General features: G+C 43.1%; 1 long non-coding RNA gene across 1 annotated transcript in view; it reads right to left on the reverse strand.

The window, feature by feature from the left end:
* The window catches only part of LOC115007882 (uncharacterized), a 32423-nt gene that overhangs the window by 3132 nt on the left and 12410 nt on the right, over window positions 1–16881 (reverse strand). Inside the window, exon 3 of the long non-coding RNA XR_003832240.1 lies at window positions 14670–14789. This is a non-coding gene — a long non-coding RNA (uncharacterized LOC115007882). The remainder of the gene's footprint in view (window positions 1–14669; window positions 14790–16881) is intronic.

Raw genomic sequence — 16881 nt, forward strand, 5'->3', positions numbered from 1 at the left:
GACCTTTTGCCGGGGTACTGCAGACAGTGTGTCAAAAACATTCTTCTAATGACTGCCTACTTCGAGTAGCTCCTTTAAAACCAGGGGCCTTATGCCAAGCTTTTGCGTAGGCCAGGTTTTAGGTCTCGGAGACATTAACAGTTTTAGTCATATCTTGGCAGGTATGCTTATTCCGAGGGTTTCTCTGAGCAGGACGTTTGGGGTTTGGCTGGTGTTATATTAACAGGGTCTGTCGTCTCAGCGGAGCCCAGAGCTGAAATCAGATCTCACACACCTCTCCACCTAACAGTGATGAATCGTGTTGCCTTATGACCGCTGAGAACTGGCAGAACAACATTTAAACCGAAGACACACGTTAGAGTTCATAACTAAAATGTTGCACCTGTGCCTAATGTTTCTTTCACTTTCAAAACAAAAAGAGTTACTGTTGTCACAATGCTTTCCCCCACAGATGACCTGCGGTTTCATCCCGACCAGGCAGCTGAAGCTTCGTGCCACGGTACACACTGTGTCTTTTTAGCTCTCTCCAGTACTGTAAAGCATGGTCCCATCTTGCCCTTGACAGAGGAGCTTGTCACCCTCACACAGTAATTATACCGGAGCTGACGTCTCCTCTTCCCATTGAATTATTGAGAAGGTGGAGAGGACAGAGGATCCCATGTAGAGAGAGACAGCAGTGTTCACGTCACAGTGGCCTCGGGGTAAAAAATAAATTCACAATGGACGCTGTTGCACAGGAAAGGGGCCGCAAGCAGATGATACTGTTGAGTCTTTGTTGTCTTGAAGTCAGTTTAGGTCACTTGAAAAGCTATTTAAAAAAAAACATGCTAGTAAAACAATTATTTTTAAGTTTTTATCACTGTTTTCAATTACTCCTTCTCCAAAAAATGAAAGCAACAGCCTGAGAAATGTAGACAGTTTTCACTTATGCACACAAGCTTCTTTGTATGTATGCAAGACTTCTAGGAATAGAGTGCCAGTTTATGCAGGATGTGTTTTACACCCCCCTCCGGCAACTTTAAACTACAGAAGCATAAGTGATTTATAATCTGCAGTGCCACTAGAAATACTGGGTCCCTTGCAAACAGCTCAACAACAGCCATAACACAATAAATATGAGCCTCGGTGAAATAAGATGGGCATTCCTATCCTTTCAGGAGTGATACTACAAACATGTCAGTGCAGCAGACTTCAGAGTGCCCCCAGTGTGATCATTATACAGAAAATCTTGCCGTGCTTCTCAAAACGCCGCCTATGCTTGTGCAGAGTCTGCAGCTCGTAGCATCTACAGTACACGTGCATTTCATGAAACCCACAGTAACCAACCTCAGCTGCCACAGACTGCCCGTGTGTCTGCAACAGATTTATAATAATCTAAATGGGACTTATTGTTTGAAAAATCAAGTGTGTCTCTTTTCAAAGCAGGTGTCCCATTCACAGCCAACGTTGTATTGTAGCTCTGCCGTTTGGTTCTTGATTGCATAAGTGAGTTTTGTTTTTCATTGAACAGCCCAAGGTCGTAGAAATAATGTAAAGCGTGCTCTCTTTCTACATTTTCCCCTCAGGTATGGTGGCTTGAATGAACAACCTTGCCAAGAAGACTTTTTTATAAGTCCATGTGCCCTGAGAAATGTATTACAATAGCAACCACAGAGAAACCTTTCACCTTGTTCCAATTCACAACTCACCTCTTCCCTTGCCATGGCACCATGGGGGATGTAGTTTATGCACGACTTTGCTTTATTCTGCCTCCTCTCCGTGTCTGAGTTATACAGTTCTTCACAATGTTATGCTTGTGAAGATGCAGACTCAAGGGAAATTGATTGATTGTCTGGACAAATCAACAAGTGGCAACACAGTGAGACACTCGTGAGATGAACTTCTGTTTGACACTGTGGCTCCAGAGATATGACCGACAGTGAATATAAAACACAATGAGGGTTTTGTGCTGTATTCTGAGCAACACCACATGAACTGAAATGTCTGAAACATTCAATCATTTCAGCATTTCTCCCGGCCAGCTGCTCAAGATTTAAATGACACATTTTATGGTTTCTTTCTTCAGAGGGGGTCACGTGATGTCACACCTTCTTATGTAATCCACACAAGGGAGTTTACATAATCTATCCGATGTTAAGACCTTGAGGTTTCTTGTGGGATTGCGCTCGAGGGCTTGATGTTATTTGTTTACCTGAGAATTTGTCAGTATTTCTGTGAGTACACACGCACAAATTCAAATTTTTTAACTCCAAGCTGTCTTCCATGCAGGAAGCCATTACAGAGAGAAAAAGGTGACATGTAGGAGTAGCACAGGATGGCTGGCCTCAGTTCAGTGCCTCCATCTCCACCCCTGACAGAGCAGTGAATGGCCCTCACTCACAGCTGTCCTGGAGTCAGTCAGCCAAACCCGGCTCAAACCTGGAAAACAACACGATATGCTAGGATGCTAAGATGCGCCTGGCAGTGCAATTTCCCTCCTCAGAAGAGATAGAGGGACAGGGAGTTATTTAAATGCTAAACAATGCAACCTGTCGCTGTAACCCCAGACAGCTTCCTGATGACTTCCTGGTTGGATCGGTCATACAGGATGCGATGCGTGAGGCCGTATGAGGAGAAATCCTCTGAGGTTACAGGGCTGATGGTGCCCACACAAAGCCGTTTTATTGACTTGGTCTATGTAACCAAACACGGTCATGAATCAACTGTATCTGCAATCAGAACAATTACAAATGTGTGTAAATGTCAGATGTAGGCTCACTAACGTGTTGAAAATGAGATGAGTCTGTGATATTGTCTGGATACACCTCTGCTACATCACATGGAAAACTACAGGCCTATATATGCAGACAAGAGTCAGTGGAAGTCGCAGAAAATACATCAAGTATTTTAATAAACAACTTCCAACTAAGGATTACAAATAAAGCTCCTATGTTTTCCCCAATCATGCAATAACGCAGAGACCAGCTATGATATCATATAGACTGCTTTATATTTGATCTTTTTCCTTTATAAATACAAATATAGCAGCAAGCAAAGCTACACCGTCTATAAGTTGAACAGCATGAATAAAGTTGATCGTCATTAGATATAACAGCCTTCCTGCAATTCAACACAGAGCACAATTAAAGCCGTCTCTGCAGAACTTCATCAGATATGACATACAGCTTGGTGCCATATGGAGGGTAAAAGAAAGTGACATGTTGTATAAGTAGAAAGCCTAATCAAGGTTCATATATATTAACTACCCACAGGGTCATTGGCTGATGTGACAGCTAATGAAAGTAGAAAAATGTAGGACGAGATGAGTAATACTAATATTATTCTCCATCATAACCTCAATAACCGTTAGTGCTACGTTTGATTTGAAAATGTGGAGATTATTCCTTTTATATATATATATTAGAACAAAAAGCAGATGTATGATCAGACTGACACTATTGTGTGGAAGCAGGAGGCCAAGGTGAGTCATAGAAGGAAGAGGGTGTAGGTTGGAGGGCGCTGTGGTTTGTGCAGGATTACATTTTGGCCCTGATAAAAAGAAGCTGACATTTTTGATCAGTCAGATAATGATGCTATAGCCGTTTTCTGGAGATGAACTCCAGATATTGTCCAGAGTTTCCCTTTCACACATGTAGCACACAACAGGAGAATGTTCATGTCAGAGTCGTTCTCACTTACTGCAAATACTCCCGCTTGCGAGGGGTGATGCTTTGGTAGAGCGTGCATGAGGCATGAAACAACGCGGATTACGCCGCGGTCATGTAGCTGGCTCCCTTTCTCTCCATTTCACCGTCAGATTTTACAGACAGAAGTTCCCGAATCTCATCGTCTCTCCTGTTAGACATGTTTGTTGCCGTCTTCATATCATTACTTCACCAACTCCTGTGGTTAGCATTAAATTGCATTTCAATTTGAAGCAGAGTTCTTTTCTTCCACACGCTCTTACATTTCACCGTGTGTGTAAGTGTCACCATGGATGTTCCACATTCGCAGCCAGCATGTCTTAGCTCGAGGCAATGGTCAGAATGATCTGCACTCCTACCTCACCACACCTTACCAGCGGCTCTCAGCTTTCATTTGAGGAGTTTCACTTTAAGACTTCCAGTGTGGTCAACTGCCCTTAACATTCATCACGTGAAGAGAAACAAACATGAGCTGGCTTGCATTTTGCAATTACAAGAAAGAAAGAAAGGAAAACGACCTTAAACAACGCGTCACCATAACATAAATGGGGCACTGACATAATGGAGATGTATCATTCATTTACTGAGATAAACATAACAGCAATGAGCACAAGTGGAACATCTCCAAACTAAGCAGCATCTAGAACACCAGAGCACAGTTATATATGTGAGCTATTGTTGTTAGGGTTGTGTTTTTCAAAGCAGGTAAGAAAATAAGAGACATTATTCTGTCATTCATTTTCTTCAGTGGGTGTTTTGTGAAAGCAGACAGAGGAGGAATAAAAAGCAGCGGGTGTGTTGAGAGGTGTACGTACAAAGCAATAGAGCTTTTTCTAACTGCATTTATCTACCCTATGAAACAGAAATGATGGCAACATTGCTTTTTGATTAATTTCTCTAAACTGAATGCAATTGCAATGAGTGAGACAAGCAGCAAATTGTGCAATCCAAAATGTTATTAAGAAATACAGACAGGTAATCAAGACGAAGGAACTACGCTAAGCTCTATTGTTAAATGTTACCCTTTGTTTTAGCACACACACACACACACACACACACACACACACACACACACACACACACACACACAAACGCACGCACAGAAATCTCCAGTGCTACTGACGTACTTATCTAATGACCTTGTACACGTAGTAAAGATATCCCCATTTGACACAGCTAATTGGTCGACGTGTCAGAGGATGTTTAGCGGCTTAGGAAATCACATATGCCCATTGATTTCTCCCCACTACACCCCCTCCATCAGACATTGTATTGCTTAATCCAGTCTACAACTCTATTGTTGTGAATCCTCAATGGGTTCTGAGGCAGAGGAGGAGGCGAGGAAGAAAGGGAGAAAGGGAGAGGGAAGGAGATCGAAAGAGAGGAGAGAGAGCAAGCGATTAGGAGGCACTAGGGATGGGGAAGGTAAATTAGAGACTGCGGGTTTGTGTGTGATTGAGAACGAGAATCAAACAGCAGCGTAGATGCAATCAGACAGCTGCAGAAGAGGATACATACACTTCTCCTCCCTTGTGCTGAAGCATATTTAGTGGCAGGAGGTTGTCATGCAGCAGTATGCCTTAAACATGCTACCGTGTCATGATTGCTACTTGTGTAGGTGCTGAGCTGCTGTGCCGGCTGAAGCGTGCTAGGTTGTGCCATGGCATCTGCTCTCAGCTTTAAGCTTGTCTGCCCTCTGGTTAATCAGAAGAGCTGTCTTCCTGTCTCTGCAGCGACTTCTGATACTTTTAAACCCATATTTATGGTCATAGCGCAGGCTCTCTCTCTCTCTCTCTCTCTCTCTCTCTCATCTCTCTCTCTCTCTCTACTCTCTCTCTCTCTCTCTCTCTCTACTCTCTCTCTCTCTCTCTCTCACACACACACACACACACACACACACACACACACACACACACACACGAAAAGCTCAACTGGTCTTCTGTGGGGTCAAAGACGAGAAATCTTTGATAATATCTTGATTGCAGTACATGCAATGTGCTCAACTGATTTAGTCTTATGGCAAAATGATCTATCTACTAATTAAACAATAAAAAACGGTTCATCTAAATCACATCATTTTGGTTTTATTTGCTATTTCTTTTACTTTTTAGAATCTTTCCGATGCTTTGATCATCAAAAATGCGACACCATTCAATCTTAAAACTTAGGTATATAAAGTATTATACCGGGGTTAAAGTAGCAATCCTTAAGATTTAGGATTTGGTGACCCTATTTACTGGAATAATAAAGAAGTCAGGCAATAATTGGTCTTTTCTCATCATTCTGTGAGCAACCGTGATCGGATGTTATGCTGCACACGGCGTGAGTCTGGGAACAGCCAAAGCAGTTGCCTGGCTGAGAAGTTGGAGGTGTGCAGCCCGTCGCCTGCAGCTCTTCGTGTAACAGCTCACTGTTACTCCTGACTCTTCCTTTACTCCCACAATATTTCAAACTGTTTGCCAGTTAAATGCTGCAACAGTAGGAAATGTTCGGTTTGCATTAGCGGTAACTTAATACAGATTTGTCTTCTCAGGAATGTCGCCACAGACACCCAGTTCGTAATACTGCAAATAAATAAATGTTGCAATACTTGCATCAGTGGGCCATAGACTTAATCACCACCGTGTTACCTCATTCAGCGACAGTTAGATTTATTTAAATAAAGTTAGTTTAAGTATAATAATCAGTGTTTTTGTGATTTGGGTGAACTGCCCCTTTAATTTGTTGTACCCTTCCATTGTATAGAGAGACAATGTACCATGTCAGCCACTATGACAAATGTGCACGCACACGCACACGCACATGCACACACATACACACACACACACACACACACACACACACACACACACACACACACACACACACACACACACACACACACACACACAGCTGCTCTCTATGCTGTCAGTGGAGTTGCTATGGAAACAAAGTGTGTCCGGTTCATATACAAATAAAGCCTTACAGTCTTTGCGACCTTGGCTGGCTGGCTGAACTTGTCAGCCTTCACACTTCAGCCCCCGCTGCATCGTGATCTGTAAAAAGGTTTGTGTTGCATCATCGTATCCAGGTATACCAACACTTTTAGGGCGGCAGGGTTTTTATGATGGTATATGCCAAATCTTTTCTTGCAGTATTTCACTTGCTGGGTTCAGTTAACTATGTAAATAAGTGTTTTTCAGAAGGGTTTGTTAGCACACACACACACACACACACACACACACACACACACACACACACACACACACACACACACACACACACACACACACACACACACATATAAGTTTCCTATACAGTCTCTCCTTACGTCACATGACCATTCTGGATGGATCAGAGCCGTTATTTCATCTCACCAAAACAGTGACTTGGAAATGAACTTCCCAACAGGAGAAGGGTATTCTGATTTTGCACACGGACTGTTTGAATGTTGTATTCTGAAACTGATCCTGGAGTTCAATAAGCGTCACAATGATAACTTCAAAAGGCAGTCACAATATTTGACATCAAATGGCTGATTTTTGCTTCGGATTCACGGGCACAGAGATACACAGAGGCCAGAAATGTTTCTGTAGCATTCTGCGTAAGAACGTTAGAGCATGTGGTGCTCTCTATTTGGGAATGTTACTTTTGTTGTTCCCAGTAGATCTGTGGCAAAATATTTCCGAAAATATTATCCTCACCCCCTGAAAGCTTGAAAGGTGGTTCTGGTCTTAACAGCAAAAGCATCAGAACATCCAGTGAAACTTTTGAAAAGGCTCCTGCAGCTTAATGAATGCAGTTAGCTGTTAGCGGCCACAGCTACACTTGTCTACGTTGGTTCCAAAGGTTCCTCTCTATGCAGGGCCTTTACATGCATGATGCAGAAAGAAAATTGCCTGGACATTCACAAGGTGCACATGGGAGGAGACAGTTGCAGTAGAGAGACAAACAGCAGTCATACATCTGGGTCATGTGCAGTGTGTGTCGAGGTTAAAGGCACTGCCAATGGCACGGCTCCCTTCACAAGTACTCTGCCTAGAAACTGCGCGTCTGGTGCAGAACTGGTTAGACACATTCCTGAGCTGCCTGTCGGTGTGAGAAACATGAAGTCATGGCGCATCAATCAGCAACCTGCTGTCTCAGGTGCCAGATCTTCCACTGTACCTGGAGCGCTATAAAGTGCTGAGACTGCACCTCATACCTGGTTAAACACACAAAACTCCCTTTACAGATGTTTGTCTCAAAAACAAGCCTGGCTCACTTGCTGCCACTTAGCCCCATAGACCTGCTGTTCCAATTAATTTGCTCAGTTTTTCAAAATACAAGTGACAATAATTATAATAAGAAATCATAATGAAAGTTTTATTATTAAATAATTCAGAGCGAGAGGTGAATCATTTGACTCTGCACGTGTCTTTCGAGATAACGCACCATATACCACAAATGTGTCTTTAGATGGAAAGAGCGAGAAGATAAATAACAAGCTGTCTGAAGTATAAAGCATATAGTTGAACATGTCTAATTTCAGGGTCAGAGGATTTCACAAATTTGTTTTTTTCACGCTTACTTCTTTGTCACGCACATACACGCCGGACCCTCCCAAGAGTGCATGCAGCAGATTTGTTTGTGCCCCCTCCCTTCGTATATGTGTAAATCTACGAGCCTGCATCTAGAAGATGATGTTGCCTTTGATGACCTTTTTCCTTTTGATCTGTGTTCTGCAGTATATTTTTTCCCGTACAACAAAAAGCCACAGACATGATTGATAATGCATGCATGCTCTGCAGGCTGCTGACATGCTGCTTTGATCTCCGTCGAAAACTGAACGAGAGGAGCTGATAAAATGTAGGGCAACACTCGTTCTGCTGGGTTAAAGGGAACTAGTGCTGCTTGGAATAAATGGCGAGACCCGACTGCTACATTGCTAACACACATATAGAGTGTTGGAAATGTAAAGCTCTTCAAATCCTACCGATTATGTTCTCAATCATTCTCCTAGGCGCTACATTGGCCTCTCTTTCACCCCCAATGGGAATTGCACCAACAACCTATGGTTCCCATCACTGCTGAAGGACTAAAATAAAGAAGAGTGGGATCTGACAGGAGATTGTTGAAGGCAGACATCTCCTCTTGTACACGCTGTATATGGACTAGATGTAAAGTTCTGTGACTTTCCATAAGGGGCTTTGAGACCAACACACCAACAAACACACACAGCATCTCTCATGCGCTCTCTTTCTCTCTCTCCCTCTGTCTAACAGCGCTGCTAGAACATGCATGTATTATTCATTTAGCAACTAGCAGGATGTGGGGCCTTGTCAAGAACTAAACCCACCACGGCGGCGAGCAGAGGGAAGCAGAGAGCAGCGGAGGGGGATGGGTAGGAGGAGGAGAGGAGAAAAGACAGAGTGACAGAGAGAAAGAAAGATGGAGAGCTCTGGTGATCTGTGGGTCCAGATACAGTAAACCACAGCGTTGCAGAGGCACAAGATAAGCTTCATATGTCTCCTGCTTGAGAGCATACACCCACTCCCTTAAGAGCAACGCTGGGAGTTGAACCTACAGCCTCTCTCTGCTCCTCACCAGAGCTTTCGCTTCAGTTGGAAATTGCTATGGAAGTTGGGGTTAGCCTCTCGTCTCGCAAAGCTAAATCTAGGTGGAATATTTAAAGTCTCAGGGGAGACAGATTGGCTCCTCTGTCTCCCCTGGCCAATCTTAAACATTGAGCATTTTCTCCTCTCACAGGCTGTCACTCAAGAGACATTTGTGGTTAAGAGAGTCGTAACACTCAGTTAGAATGAGCCATAACTCTGACGATGGGTTTGCAGGCTCCCTGTAGGAGAGGGGATAACAGAGTAGGAAAGAGAGCGAAGAGAGGGATGAGGAAAGATGAAGAGGGAAAGAGGGATGCAGGAAAAGGTAGCAAAAGGGTCAGATAGAGGAAAGTGAAAATGTAGAATGATAAAGAAGAAGGAAGGGAGGAACACCAACTCCTGTATATGGATGGAAGCGATGAAAAATGAGGCCCGAGGGAAAAGGAAAATTAAAGATGGACTATACACACACATTGGTTTAAATGGGAGAAATCTCAAAGGCCCAGAGGATGGGCATATGTGTGCAGTGAGCATATGTGCAAAAGGTGCAGTGGATAGAGGGCAGATAAAGGCCATGTTGTTGGTGGCATGAGGCAGAAGGTGGGTTGCATCATGTAGCAGACATTTGCACAGCTTAGGGTTGACAAAGGTCAGTGATTTTGTTTACTGCTGTTGAGATATCACACACACTTGGATTGGATATTGTTTTTCAACTGGAATACACCACAGGCCTGTGATGAGCTCATTTTGCATACTCGCTTGTGTTACTTAAAAGTATAATATGTAACATTTCTGTATCAAAATGTCTAGAAACGACTAGATCTATGTTATATATTTAGTTGAGTTGCCTAATGACATTATCCCAAATGTTTTCAACAATTTTCAAACCTAGAGAAATCCGTCATTTTAATCAAGGTATCAGTGCGTTTCATTTGGTCGCCTGTAATGGCGCATGCATCAGCGTTGTAGTTGTTTGCCAGAAGCTGTCATAAATTAACTTCTATCCAATCTTAAGCCACATTTTTTACAATACATTTATTATATCTTGGTCGTTTTTTAACTGAATATTTTAGGTACTTTTAGTTAGTTCTTCTGTTTTCAGAGAAACAAGTTGAGCAAATGTTAGTGGTAAGCTTGCAGCCGCTATGCCCGCTGTCCACCAGGAAAACACTCGTGTTTTAAAGTCAAACTGCTTTATTTTGCGTCTTTACTGGCTTTAATCAACGGGTCTGTTTGCTTTGGAGGAGGAGGAGACCTCTGCTGACACTTCAGCTCCCGGTAAAAACCTTCTGAACGTTGAACAATGAAGGAATCCTAACCTGGAGAAGCAGATGGGAATGACGGCAAGACAAAAAACTCTCATGAACCCACGCTCCTTCAGGACGCCGCTAAACCCCGTCTTTCTTTATGTTTTTGATTGAGAAACCTCTAATGGCAGAAAATGTCATATTCTTGCTTTATTCAATAATCAGAAAAAGACTCAAAATGAATGCTACTGTTGCTCTGCGTCTCCTGGATGTTTAAAGAAGACAACTACTCACAACAAGTTTGCCATATCAACTTAAAAAGTGTGTCAGTATTTTGTTTACAGTTTGTTTCCAAAAGATGGCAGCCAATAAAAAATACTAATACCGCCCTAACTTAACATTTAGTAAACATGTAATTAACTAAATATGAGCATTCAACAAACAAAACTGTATGGCCTCAGCCAATTCAAGCAGGCAGTGACATAAAGACAAAAACAAAGAGGAAAAAAGAGAAGTAGCAGCACTTAAACCCGAAGTCGTCACTTGTGATCAGCCTGGCTCCCCTGACAGACGACATGTGAACAAACAAGGGCCAGCACTGCTGTGAGTAAAAACAGGGCCCAGGGGAGGGGCTGACCCCAAACCATGTGGCCCACCCTGACCCGCTGCCACTGAGAGCGAGGGCACGTCAGCACAATCACATTATGCTAGATAAATGTCCAGCCTGCGCCAAAATATGTGAGGCTTCTTTGTAACAGGAGGCTGCCACATGGTCCAATTTAGAAAAACACTAACTTGTGACTCTGGAGATAACACTGTGTGTATGGGGGTGCATGAGTGTGTGTGGCACCAACACATGGTTATTATGCCCCCGAGCAAGGCTGAAGACAGCTGCACAGTTGTGAAGACAGTAGAGAATAGAAAGAGCCTACTGAACTTGATTTCTCTATAACGCATGCTTAGAAAATGGGGCCTGGTGTCTGGTGAAATCCTTGAACTATCCCATCAGCAAACACATTGCGTGACACAAACAATTCATAACCTTTAATGCCTCCTCCCCTCCTTTATTAGAGGCTATTTATCAAGAGCCTCAGCTAGCCTAAGATGTGATCGCAGCTGTGTATATGTCGCTTACTGTGTTAGGTCTGAAAGGCCTTGCATGTGTGTTTGTTGTGTGAGTTGAGGTGAGGAGCACTACAAACCCTCCAAAGCATGTTCAATCAACTTCTTCCTTCAGAACAAACTGGTTTGCTTTCAACTGCTAATCTTGCCCTCAGAGGAAGTGAGAGTTGGTGGCGTGTTGGCAGGTGTCATTACCCGACAGCCCATGGGAGCGTGGGATTCACAAACAGGAAGTGATGATATGACACTTCTTCCCTCAGGCTGCGGATTCCTGTCTGTGGGAGCGCTGTTACCATTACGAAAGCGCTCGCTTGTTCGTAAGCTCCAGCAGCCGCAGCTATTACGTTACACGGTGAAGATTAAAACAAAAACACCGAATATGTTCATGACCTCTTTCTACCGTAATAACCGTTCTCCTGAATCCTGAAGAATTGTATATAATTAAAACTACATCTAATATTTTGGATGAAATGAGTGAGGAGTGATTTCCCCCGAGGGGGAGCTCCAGGCTGGAGGAAGGAGTGGTTGATTACCCCAACTAGAGTGAGCCGTGTCTGGGGGAGCGAAGAACCGGGGAAGCCCCCTTCATGGGCTCCAAGGGAAGAGATCCATACTCTGGGAATGAGTTAATCCCATAACAACTTCCGAAGATGGCAAAGTCGGATCGACTTTCTGAGCTTGGATAAGAAAGAGAAGGTAAGAGAGAAAGTGGGAGAGTGAAGGAGAGGGGCTTTGAGAGAGAAGAGGGAGAGCTGGATAACTCCCCACTACCCCCGGGCAGTGTAATTATATCCGAGGATGAGATAAATGTCCTTTTAAACACACTCCCTTGGTTGCATGCATACACACACACACACACAAACACACAAACACACACACACACACACAAACACACAGGATCCCAGGTAACGTATAGATGTTACAGACCTTGGGCATTTCTCCACAAGTCTCCAACTGAGTGAGTGATTTCTCTAAACTGCACCCTTGGGCCAGCGTACGACCATAAGCCAGCCTGTCAGGAAAGCGGGACACACATTTGGTTAACTTTCCAGTGCAGAAAAAAATACACACTCACACACAGAGACACATAAGCAATCTGGGGAGCGTGGGCCAGCAACGGTAGAGCGGGAAATGGGTGATAAAATCCTAATTTTCCTTCATTGCTGGGTCGTTTGTCTTTGTCGTGCAGGCAGCTCGCCAGTCATGGAAATGCCGGCCGGCAACCAAGAGCAGTGTCACGTCAGGCGTTCATCGATCATTCGACTGTTTACTGTTACTCTCACTCGCTCTTTCTTTCACTCCCTCTGTCCGGCTCTCCCTCGCTTCACCCCTATCTCTCAGGAACATACATTCAGTAGGTAGGTTTGACCTCACACAACCTCTTTATTTCTCTCCTCTGCACACCGTCATTAATTTTTGATAAAAACTAATCGATAAAAACATTCATTAGGTGGAAGGGGATATTGATGGATGTTTGTCAGATAAGTTCATGGACTGGACCCAGTGTGCACAGCCCAAGACTAACAGTGTAAAGTAAGTGTTCTGTCAGCTGAGGAAACAAGTTTGTTTCTCAGTATATAGGGGGAAATTGGCAGTATTTGTCAGAGAGTAAATGTGAGAACATCAGACCTATACAGCAGCAGAGTACACTCAGTAGAGCACTGAGAACGTCTCGTACTCGTGAAGTTGAAGCCTAATCTCGTCTCATTTAAAAAAACAATTGACCATACGCTAAGCCCCTTTCCCGAACAGCGATTGTTCAACCGTGACTCGGCACAGGAGGCCTGTCAAGTTATTTATGTATTTTTCCAAATGCCAAAATGGTCTGCATAGGATATATACAAAGTTTAAAGTTGTTAGTCTTTCAAAAACTCAAAACACAACAGCAAAATGTATTAAACGATGTGTCTGCTCTAAATCTAAAAACATAAACTACAAACTCAGTGAAAGCTCAGTAGAGTCAGCGGCTTACTTACCGACAGATGTAACCCTGTGTTACTTCCAAAGCCAAGAAGCATAAATTAATAACATTATTTTACGGGATTACACGTTATGGAGTAAGGGTTAATTTGCTAGCTAGCGGCAACTGTTAGCAGCAGTACTTTCAACAGAATAAATCGGTGGTCAGCTAGAAATGAGAGGCCTGCTTCCGTTTCCTTCTGTCTGAAGACAGAGATCCATTGTTTATTCAAATGTTTGAATTATATAAATCCTCCACTGTTATCATTGTTAACTGCATAAGTGCCGTGCGAGAGCAGAAAGCTTGAGGTGTAACAGATAGAAAGGGTGGCTGGCTTAGCGCAGGGTCTGTTCTGTTCAGGAGCTGGACATATTCAATTCCTCCTCAACATAGATACTACTGGGTTAAAAGTGGAAGCAGCCACTAACAAACTAATTAAAAGACATAAATCTCCACCTGCTCAGTAGATTTTTACTTTTTAATCTCTAATGGCGGATTCACTAACGTTCTTCACTATGACTCCAGTTTTACTGGTGTTAAACTCATTTACATGTGAAAAATGTCCAGCAGCAAGTCAAAATGCAATTCTTAACCTGTAACAAAACAAACAATTCTTAAAATGACTCAGTGTGAGGAGGTTGAGATTGATGAGTATTGGTCTCTCACCACAGCGATCCATTTCTGTAAGCTATGTTTCAAACTCAGTGTTGGTGTAATCAGGTAATGCAGACTAAAGAGGCAAACAGATAGGGGGGAGAGAAGATCTGTCAACGATTCTGCTCTCATGCTGTTCTTTCAATGAGCTGTACAGGTGACGGAGAGACAGAGAGCTGGAGGTTGGCTGCAGCAGTTACATGTGAAATCCTCCGTCTCTGTGTGGCTCTGTCACACACACAAACCGAGGCTGATACACCTACACAGTATAACTCTCACTGGAATCCAACAACTCTGAAGTTCATGTGTATGTGCAGGTGATTGTATGTCAGCTGCCAGTGTGTGTGTGTGTGTGTGTGTGTGTGTGTGTGTGTGTGTGTGTGTGTGTGTGTGTGTGTGTGTGTGTGTGTGTTGTGAAGACTCGTACTGTTCAGCTTGTACAGGATGATTCAGCAGCATTCAGCCCCCTCGGGAACACAGGCTGCCTGTTAGCGCTCAGCTAATAAGACGCCTGCTTGAGCCGATGCGTCACCATCCCACCTGAACACTGCAGAGAGAGAGAGAGGAGGGAGGAGGGGGGAGGCAGGGAAGGAAGAGATGCAGATGTAGATATTAGAGAGAGGAAAGATGAGTGCACCTGTCTCCGAGCACAAGCTGCTTCTCTCTCTCTTGTGAGTGTATGTGGCATAAAGAAACACAGATATGTTCACACTCATAGACTTTATGTTGTACGATACTCTATGTCACACTGTTTTATGTGACTTTACATAAGCAGGGATCCATGTGTATAGACACACAGGTAAAGACATACGACCCAAACAGAACAGTGTTGTAGGACGATTCTGCAAAACACTGAATGAAAAATAAGTGAAGCCCGTACAGCAGCATCGCTTTCCTCGACCTGGGAAGCGCAATGTTCATTGACAAGTAACTCATTTGCATATCAAATCCAGATCCAGATATTGTATCCACAATGCAGATGACATGTTACCATCAGGTGTTAATGCGGTCTTAGTATTTGCTACATAGAGGGCAGGTTTGAATGCCCGGCTGAGCCGTCCAGTATGAATATAATGCCTTGGGATACTGGGCTGTTAACAAACTCCAAACCCTATTATTCAAATCGCTTATTTGGGGTTGAAACTGTAGCTGAGTATTCCCGAAAAGATGGTAACAATCAGTGCGTTTACATAATTAAAATAAATAGTTTAGAGTCGGCTTTCTCCGGTAAAATTGTTTCTTAAATGTCACATAAACAAACCCTGGTTTCTGTCATATGGGTAGGGAATTAGAGAAACCGGATTTCCTCAGCTGCATTTCTCCTGGAAAAAGCAGATTTCTGGGCCACGTATACGTAAGTGTCAAATCAGCTTTTTTAAACTAAGCATGTGCACGACAAAGACCGCAGACAGGGAAAGTAACGGCAGAGAAGATGGATGAAAGGAGAGATAATTACTGATGCATCCTCGTACTTCAAATGATTCTATCCAAAGTGTGACTGAAACAAAAACGTATCCTATAGAAGTACGAATAAGTTATACCGCTGAATATTTGACTATTTTTGTATAGAAAATCTGCATTTGCACAGAACTATAAGTACCATTGAGTTGTTCAAATCGCACCGTCTGCAAAATCTCACCGTCTGCAAAATCTCACACATGTTAACAATGGACCAATCTGGTAATAATTGTTGGTGCTACATATTATACAAATAACATATTTATGAAATGAGTGAGTTACATGTTATCATATCTGATAGGAACAATGGACAGAACTATGACAATTGGACTAGAAGTGTATTCTTCTTTAGATTCATATTCTTGTGAACACATACTTTCTTACACACACCCACACACACACACACACACACACACACACACGATGCCTGGCACTTCCTTGGACCAAGTTTTTTTTAACCATGTTTTCAGTTCAATTTTGTGTGCGTGTGAACGTGTGTGAACAACACACCATAATGTGCTGGGTCGTTTGAGGTTAGATTGGAAAGTGCAGACGTTATCCAGCTGTCTGCTCACACTGGCCTCATTCTCACTGCAAAGGAAGGATTTAAAAATAAAAAAACATTTCAGCAAGCTTTTTTGGACAGTGGATTTCACAAATTAAAACCTCAGAGATTCCTAAACCAAGAGGGAAAAGAGACACTGATGCAAACAAGTTTTTCTAACCCTCAAAGAAAAGCAGAGAGAATCTGTGTGAATCTGACCTGGACTTTCCCCCAGACAGATGTGTCACAGGGAGATGCATGCATTAATAAGCTTGTGGGCCAAAGTGCATTTCACTTCTCAAACGTACACGCCCTGAGAGGCCAATACACAAACAAAAAAAAATCCCTCTGAAACACAGGCGTCTCCTTTCAGACAGTGTAACATTCCAGTTTCTCATACAGAGTCACAGTCAGCAAAGGGGAGAGAAAAAGAAGCAGAGGACGACCAAACGAACAGAAATGTTCTGAGGGTTTTTTTGTGGGTGTTGGTTTTTTCTTATCACTGTTGACATGCTATGTTTGCGTTCTCGCCTGTTGAAAACCTCACATACCGGTCCCGGCTTCTACATCTGAGGCTCCATTTATACTGACAGAATTTCTGATTATTTTTATACCCTTTGTGGCACAAATCTGATGT

This window comes from Cottoperca gobio, chromosome 5, assembly GCF_900634415.1.
Source record: "Cottoperca gobio chromosome 5, fCotGob3.1, whole genome shotgun sequence".
Taxonomy (NCBI): Eukaryota; Metazoa; Chordata; class Actinopteri; order Perciformes; family Bovichtidae; genus Cottoperca; species Cottoperca gobio.